This window comes from Alligator mississippiensis, chromosome 7 (genome assembly GCF_030867095.1).
Source record: "Alligator mississippiensis isolate rAllMis1 chromosome 7, rAllMis1, whole genome shotgun sequence".
Classification (NCBI taxonomy): domain Eukaryota; kingdom Metazoa; phylum Chordata; order Crocodylia; family Alligatoridae; genus Alligator; species Alligator mississippiensis.
Window position 1 is genome coordinate 69,000,891 of NC_081830.1, and position 8,117 is coordinate 69,009,007.

General features: G+C 46.2%; 1 long non-coding RNA gene across 2 annotated transcripts; it reads left to right on the top strand.

Annotated features, from left to right (window-relative positions):
- The first annotated feature begins 2,767 nt into the window (after positions 1–2,767).
- Positions 2,768–6,259, top strand: LOC102569205 (uncharacterized). Of its 2 annotated transcripts, XR_002091536.2 has the most exons (3): positions 2,864–3,764; positions 3,876–4,045; positions 5,884–6,259. It is a non-coding gene; the product is annotated as an uncharacterized LOC102569205 (long non-coding RNA). The 2 variants fall into 2 exon arrangements; XR_009463498.1 differs by having other exon boundaries at positions 2,768–4,045.
- The last annotated feature ends 1,858 nt before the right edge of the window (positions 6,260–8,117 follow it).

Sequence of the window (8,117 nt, forward strand, 5' to 3'; positions counted from 1 at the left end):
TAAATTATTCCCACGTGGCGGCTAGCGATTGGCTTGCTAGCCGTATAAGAGGCTTGAGCGGTTTCCGCCCAAGTTGGAGGACTCCATGACTATCAGGAGGAAGAGAACTTCATGTCTTGTGAAGATCTCTAAGCGCTGCAGAGCCTATTGGACCCAGCGTGTATATCAAGAAGGCTACAGGGGTCTGATCAGCCTCTTGCCTCTCCCCGTCGCCGCCTAATCCCTCGACGTACCCTTCCCTGCGTGCAAGTTCCACGAAGCCTAGCAAACTTTGTGTGAGTGAATCTGGAGCTCTGTCCGAGTCCTTAAACTGGGACTTAAGCGAAGTTTTCCTGGAAGTTTTTCCAGCCTGCACTGCGACCATCTACGGTGTAAGTAAACAATCTTAAATCAACCACTAAGCTTCCGTGCCTAATTCTAGCGTGCCACCTGCCTTCCCCGACCCGGCGTGTCCGGGCTGCTGGCCACAGCCCGCCGCGAAAAAAAAGGGCCTTGGACCGTTCCCGGCCTGCACACGTACAACTTGACTATAGTTTCAATGGCTATAGTTTCATGCAACACACCAAATACTGTCTGCTCCCTCCTGGGCTAGGCGTAAGCACAGGGTGGGCAAAATACAGCCCATAGGCCAGATCTGGCCCATGGAGGGACTTTGTCCAGCCCATGGTGGGTCCCTTGGTCCCACGTGGCCCAGGCACTGTCCTACCTGTGATGTGTCCTGCTGGTCCCAGGGCACACAGTGGGGCTGGGGTGGCTCTGCAACTGGATTGCCTTTCTAGGCAGCCCAGGCAGCAGTGGCTCCTTCTGGCTGCTGCTGCTGCTGGCCCCAGCCCTGTGGCACTGGAAGGAACCTGCATGCACAGCCCCAACTCTGGTCTGCCCTACACTCACTCCAGATTCAAGCCTGCAGAGTGGAACAGCTCCAGAGTAGCTAGAATCCACATAGACAACCCCGACCTGCCCTGTGCCTGCTCTAGACCGCCAGCCCACATTGAGCAGTGGCAACAGCAGTGGTCACCGGGCAGAAGTGACTGCTCAGTGTGGGGGAAAAGCAGCTGCTCCCCATCACTCCTGCTGGGCCCTTCTTGTTGCAGACACCTGGAGCCTGTGTCCAGGCTGCCCTTCCACTCCTATGTGATATCATCACTGTCCTGCGGGGCAGCCCAGAGGTGGCAGGAACAGTGGTGGAGAGGAGGGCAGCCCGGGGGACTGCAGCAAGAAGGGCCCAACAGCAGTCAGGGGGAGGGGCCATTTTTCCCCCATGCTGACCAGCAGCTTCTGCCTGGTCACTGCTGCTGTTACTGCTCAGAGTGGGCAGGTGGTCTGGAGCAGATGCAGGGTGGATCAGGGTAGTGTGCTGGTTATGGCTGGTCTGGAGCTGGTTTGTTCTGCTGAGTCTGGAGCAGGCGCGGGGCAGGCTGGAGTGGGGCTGTGTGCGCAGGTTCCTGCCAGTACCGCAGGGCTGGGGCCAGCAGCGGTGGCAGCCAGAAGGAGACACTGCTTGGGCTACTTAGAAAGGTGGGGTGGGCTGGAGGCTGTTGGTGGCAGCACATGGGCTCCAGGCTGTTGTGGGGGGAAGGGAAGGAGTGCTGACTGGCTTGTGGCAGCTTCCCAGAACTGCCTACCTGGCTAGTGGGCAAAAATAATTGCCTGCCCTTGCTTAAGCAAGTCAGCACAGGAGCACTCTGATGAAATGACACTCGTTATCCCTTTGAGCAGAGATCGGTTCTGACTCCAGACATGGGATTATGTGGAAGAAGCACAACTAACTCCAGATACGGGGCAAAAACCATACTTCCTACAACAACTCTGCCACAGCAAAAGTACATCATTCATATAAGATGTTACTCCTTGTAGCATCCCCAACCTGTGCTTAGATATTCATTATCATCCTTTAGTGAACTCAGTTGACTTTGCAAAGCTGCAGTCTCCTTGTTTGGGGCAGGGTGCAGGGGGGAGGAAATATATTTTAAACATACAAGCTAAAGCATGTTAAAGCAACATGTCTTTGCATGACTCAATATATAACACATTTACAAATAGTGAAGAACATTTCTGAGTCTGGATTCCTCCTCCATTCCATTTCTCCTCTGGACTCTCTCAAGCTTCTTGACATCCTTCTTGAATTGTGGAGCCCAGACTTGGATGCAGGTCTCTTCCAACCCTAACTTTCTATGATTCTATGTAGAGCAGCCTGGTTCCTAGAGCAGGACCACTGACTAAAAGCAGCTGCCTGGCTATAATCCTCACATCTCTCTCCAAACAGTTAAGACTACACAGAGCAGAGATATCAAAATGGCATTTCTTGTTTTCTGTGGTTTTAGGCCCAAGCTGTTAGCATGCAACATTCATGCATTTAGCTTTGACAAATCAGAATTTCCCGTTGAAGTGATCAATTCTCAGAAAGAAAAAAAAAGTGTGATGGAGAATCCAGTTTTCCACAGAAATGCACTTGAAAGAAGCGTTTTGACAAGCTTTTAATGCAGGGTGTCAACCTGCGTGGGGTGAGGAAAGGATAGGGAGAAGAACTGGCATTATGTCTGAGGCCCTGCTTGGGGCATATCAGCTGAAGATGGAGTCTTAGTTTTTGGAAACAGTTGGGCTTTAGGCAAAACCCTTTATTATCAATTGGAATCATCTAGAATTCTAAATAACTAAGCTGTAGGATTGATCAGAACTCAGGGAAACCTAAGTTTGTTTGGTTTGTGCTTAGAAAACTATTTTATTGTCATATTCCAGTTCATTTCTCTTGTGCTGTCTTGCCCTGCCTTGAGAGCTGGGCCTCAGCATGTTTGTAAGAGGCGGAAGAGCAAACAGGCATGAAAGAGGTTTGAACCAGGTTTCCCAAGGAGCACAAGGAAGCTGGCTGTGGGTTCCACCTGGAGCTTTGCAGCTGCACAGGAATAGGACATGATTTCTGGTGCTCTTAAATCACGCTTTAAGTACTGCAGGTCATATGTAGGGAGGGGGAATTCCTGTTTTTTAATAGAGTAAGTGAATATAGGTTGGGAAGGAAGATTGGTACAGGTAAGAGGGAAGTTTTCCTCGAAGGCAGAGGCAGGAGAGGGGTGAGATGAGGTAGATTGTTTTTGAATTTGGGATGGGGGTGTGTTTTATTACACTTCCTTAAAGTATTATTCTTTTTTTATATGGTTTGTGGTGTTTTACTGTGAGCTGCAATGAACCTGTTTGTGAAGGGTGGCTCATAAATCTATTACAAAAGAAAACAGTAACTCACCAGGCAGACAGTGTTCTGCACCTGGCAATTCTGAGTTGCTGATGCTTGTTAGTAGTCAGGGAAGATCAGCTGATATTTGGACAAAGTCAGGGACCAGGTTCACAGGAACTGAAGAGTCAGAGCTGTAATCAGATGGCTGGTAAGGAAACCAAGGCAGAACAGAACAGTCAGGAGCAAGAACTAAAGTCCTTGCCAAAACAGGGTATTAGTACCTTGGCCTTGCTTTTAAAAGTTGGAGAAGGTGGGGTCTGTTCCCTGAAGCCTCAGGAAATTGATTGTCCTGATCAACTGATGGAGTCAGGCTGGGTCTTGGAAGGTGATCTGGGTTTATGATGATGATCAAGATAAGACTCTTCTGCTTCTAAAGCAGCATTTCCTGTTCCTGTGGTACCCTAGGTTGGATCTGTGTTGTTTATCAAACTAAAATTTGACATAGAATTCAATGCAGAACAATTTTCATAAAGTATGTGCCCTGTGATGTTATTTAGATTAGATTCAAATCCAGCGGTTGGAATCTTGGCTTTATGTAAGTTTTAGCAACAGTGAGGAAGGGTGGGGCATGGGAAACAATTGGTACAAAAACAGAAAAAGGGGTGTGTGGCAGTAGGGAGGTATTGACTGTTTGTGCATCTGGCAGCTGAGGCCAGAGGTTTTGGTGGTGAATCTGCAGTGAAGAGGGAAGCAACTATATCACTGTCCCCCATTCCCATCTGGCCTTGTTGCTTCAAAATTCAGTAAGAGAGTGCTGAACATACTCAGAAGTTTCAAGAGGTCCAGATATAATGCAACACACTTTGAAGAAGTAGGGTGAGTTTTCTTGGGGTTTGTTTTTTTTTTATATGGGGTGTATAGAGTCATTTTGATATGATACTTCACTATACATGAGATTCTTTTTAGTATAAACTGGATGCATCATAGTGAGGTACATGTATTAATGGAAGTTACTGGAAAGAGCAATAATAGTAGTTATATTGCTTTGTATAGGAGCCTGGTATTATACCAGCACAAACTCTTTTACTGTACCTGTGAAGCAAGCAGCATTCCCTCTAAGCTGTGTGGTGTACACGGCTGCGCAGGCGTACTTATGCTGCGCTGCCAGACATGTCTTGTGGCCACGCACGCTGCGCAGCTTAGAGGGAACACTAGAGGCAGGTAATTGATGCTGATGTCCTCATTACATACAATGTAGGAGTGTATTATTTAATATATTCACTAATGCGCATGGTAAAAAAGCTGGAGCATGCTAATGAAGTTTGTTGATAGCACACTGTTGAGGTGCATTGTTGATACAGAGGAGGATCAGAATTTCCAATTGTAAGAACTGGATTTCTAGCGGAGAAGTGGAATATCAGAAATGGATTAAATTTAATAGTACAAAGTGGAAGTTCTAACTGTCCCAGGGAGACTACATTGCTTCCAACAGTGCATCTAGCGCAGACATTTCACCCTGGCATGGCAGTATGCCTCATGGACAAACTCTGTGGGAGTTCTAGAGGTCTACTGTAGTCAGCATCTGACTATAATGCATTCTCCATTGTTTCCAGTCCTGACACTTGTTGCAGCTACCGTGTGCAAGGCTGAGAGCCTGAAGGCACTTGTTAATATGGAAGTAGCAGGAAGCTTGTATGTGCCACTGTGCCTGAGGTCCACAGGGCTGGAAGGAGTAAGTCACTGAATCCAGTCCTTGGATCAGACAGATTCTGTAACAGCCTTCCAATAAGAGGAGTAGTGGCAAAAACTCCACTTCATGTCAAGATGGGTCTTGAGTAGTGCATGATGGAGACAATGTTTCTTGTGAAGAAGGAGATGGGAATCTGACTAGTCCAGAAGGTCCAGTCCCTGAGTCTTATGTTCCTAGCTACTGACCCTCATATTGCTCTGAGGAGGCATCCTCTCCCACTTTCCCAGGTGATAAGGGCCCCTAGAGGGGTGCTGTGGCATTGTCCTTCTGGCATTGCTGGCAATCATTGAGGACAAAGCATCTGAGAGGAAATGCAAATAGGATGAAGAGTCCTTTCTTCCCTGCCCCCCTGGTCACAAAAAAGAGTTTATTAAGTTATTTTCAGAACCTTAAGTTCAAAGAGGGGGAAAAAAAGGCTGGTTTGGAGTTTTGGTATTTTCCTCTGAACCCTTCTCTTCCATGAATATCAGGTGTCCTTTGTTTAGGGTATGTGTTTGGTTGCTGGTGCGTGCACACCTTATGTGCTGTACATCAAATATTAGTAAAGTGAGCAGAGTAACAAAATGTATGTAGCATATGCAAATCAGACACACCCAACCAAAGCCCAGGATATCTGAGTCTGATATAAAGTAATGCCTATTTAAGTGTTTCTCATTTAATTGTTCTCATATCCATATTTATTTTGCCATACTGGGTGTTAATTGCATGGTAGATGAAGTTACTTACTTTTACAGCAAAATCATCAGGGTAGTTTGGAAGAAAGCATAAGCACTTCAGAGGTATTGTGAGTGCATTAGTATCTGATGAAGATACATTAAGAAGTCCTAGGATTTTGGCTGAATTGTCCAAAAGGTGACAACACTGTGGTCCTTGTTCAGTTGTAATACTAGAGTAAATGAATCCTACTGGTTTTTTTCCACACTTACATTGTTTTTTCCTTAACAAAAAGTTTTTATTTTAATAGGTTGAACTTGCTGAAGCTGCTCAAGGATGAAAATGAAAATGAAGTCTGTATGGGACTATTTCTACTGGCTGTACTGGCAATATCAATTAATCACCTGTGCCTACCTTTTCGACACATGGGAAAGAATAATCCTCCACAGTTTTATCATTTCTGTTCTTGTTATGATGATTTACACTGCTTATATCTACACCCTCCGCATCTGTCTGATTCTCAAGTTCTTCTTATACTTACCTGGAAACGAGCTTGAAAGCAATGTTTACATTATGAAATAACCTGGTCATCCTGATTATGGCTTTTGGATCCTGCAAGCTCTTGCTGTAAACTTGTGAATTTTTTTTCTTCAGAAGACTTTAAACTGACAAGATGATGCATATCACTTTTTCTTCCCACCAGATGTCATCTTTATTCTTCAGTGTCTTTTTTGTTGGGTTTTTTTCCCCATCAGAACATATTACAGCCTCCCACCGGGAAGGGGATAGCAGGGGAGCCAGGCTCTATGCTCTGAACTCGGCAGCTGCTGTTCCCTGTGGGCGGCAGCTGGGGCTCAGGTGCTGCTGGGATTGCAGGGCAGGGGGCTGCAGGTCTCCTTCTGGCCCTGGGTCACCTGGGAAGTGTGGGGGGCTGCAGATTGGGAGTGAGGGGCACTGGCAGGACCAGGGGACTGTGGGTTGAGAGTAAGGGGCACCTGGGGAGGTGGGGGGCTGCGAGTGGGGAATGAGGGGCCATGCTGAGGAAATGGGATCATTCTGAGGAAAACTTTGGGAAGCACTGTATTACAGGGCAGGTGGACTTACAATGTGCTTTTAGCTACTGTCCGCAGTAGGTCAGTTTCCTAGTAAAAACTGAGTGCAAGTTTGGAGTGATTTGCAAGATGCAATATTGGAGTTAAGGTTACCACATCTGCCTTAAATCTGTGTGCCCACATTTTGTAGTAATTTTGTAATGATAGATTTCAAGCTCATGCTTTTGAGTTAACTTTTTTTCTTTTCAGGCACTTGTCAAGCATTATTGAAACCTGCTTAAACTTACTGAATGCCTGTGTTGTCTGGAAACTTCCTAAACTTTTTCTGGAAAACCTTAGCGTCATCCATAGTCCCCTGTAGTCTGCCAGAGGTGTAGTAGCATGGATAGGAAGTTAAGGAGTGAAAGAGTTCAGTTGTAACAACAGAAGCTACAACTGGGAGCAGGTACTATCATTACCTTGTTCCTGGCTGTGCTTGTAACCTCTGCAAAGATGGCGCTTCAGTCCTTGCAGAGCTTCCTATGGTCACAGGAACATTTTATTGCTGGCCCTGGAAAGAGTAAGAACTGACATTGCTACAATTCTGTTTTCATGTTACAGCTTTGTAGTTTTGTACTAGCTATAGAAAAACCTTCAGAAGTCACAGAACTTGACATAGAATTATTAAAAGGACACCTAGAACAGCTATACTGGATCATGCAGAGGACTTATTTTTTGTTGCAAAACCTGAAACTCAAACTTTAATTTTGAATAGTTTCATTTTTCATTTTAGGAACTAGTTTAACTTATTTGGATAAAATGTATGCCATCAGCTGGATAAAGCACTTCTATAAAACATTTTCTGTTATGGTTTGGACTGTTTTTTACCTTTTCCTGAGTTGTTTTTGTATGGGGTCCTTCCTTACTTCTTAAGTTTTTCCTGATTGTTTTCACCCCACTGGAACAATACTAAAGAAAAACAAAGAAATGCCTTGAAGCAGGAACTTTGCCTTTCTATATTATCTGTAAATACCCAGCACAAATGTGGGAGCACACTCAGTGGTAGACCTGGAAATGGACTGGAAGTAGTTCCAGTCCACTTCTGGGTTTGCCACCGAGAATGCGGGGGGCCTCCCCGCACCCCTGTGGGATGCTCTATCTGCTCCACCAGTGCAGCGTTCATGAGCCATGCCTGGTACCTCAAGGTATGTAGAAAAAACATATAAAGCTGTGTCTGTGGCTGAATTGCTGATTCTTCAAATCAGCATTGAATCTTTAGATTTGTCCAAATTGAATTGGAACAGTGATCCAAATCAACGAATTGCAGTAAGGCTCGGAAGTGGTGAGAGACGCGTGGGTGAAAGCCTGCTGTGCCCCCGCTCCCCCGAAGCCCCCCAGAAACCCTCCAGCAGCTGTGGAGCCCCCCGCCGACCCCCAGCACAGCCAGAGGTAAGCGGGGCCCATGGAGAGATGGGGCTAACCCCTTAGTGAGTGGGAGGAGGCGGCTGAGTGG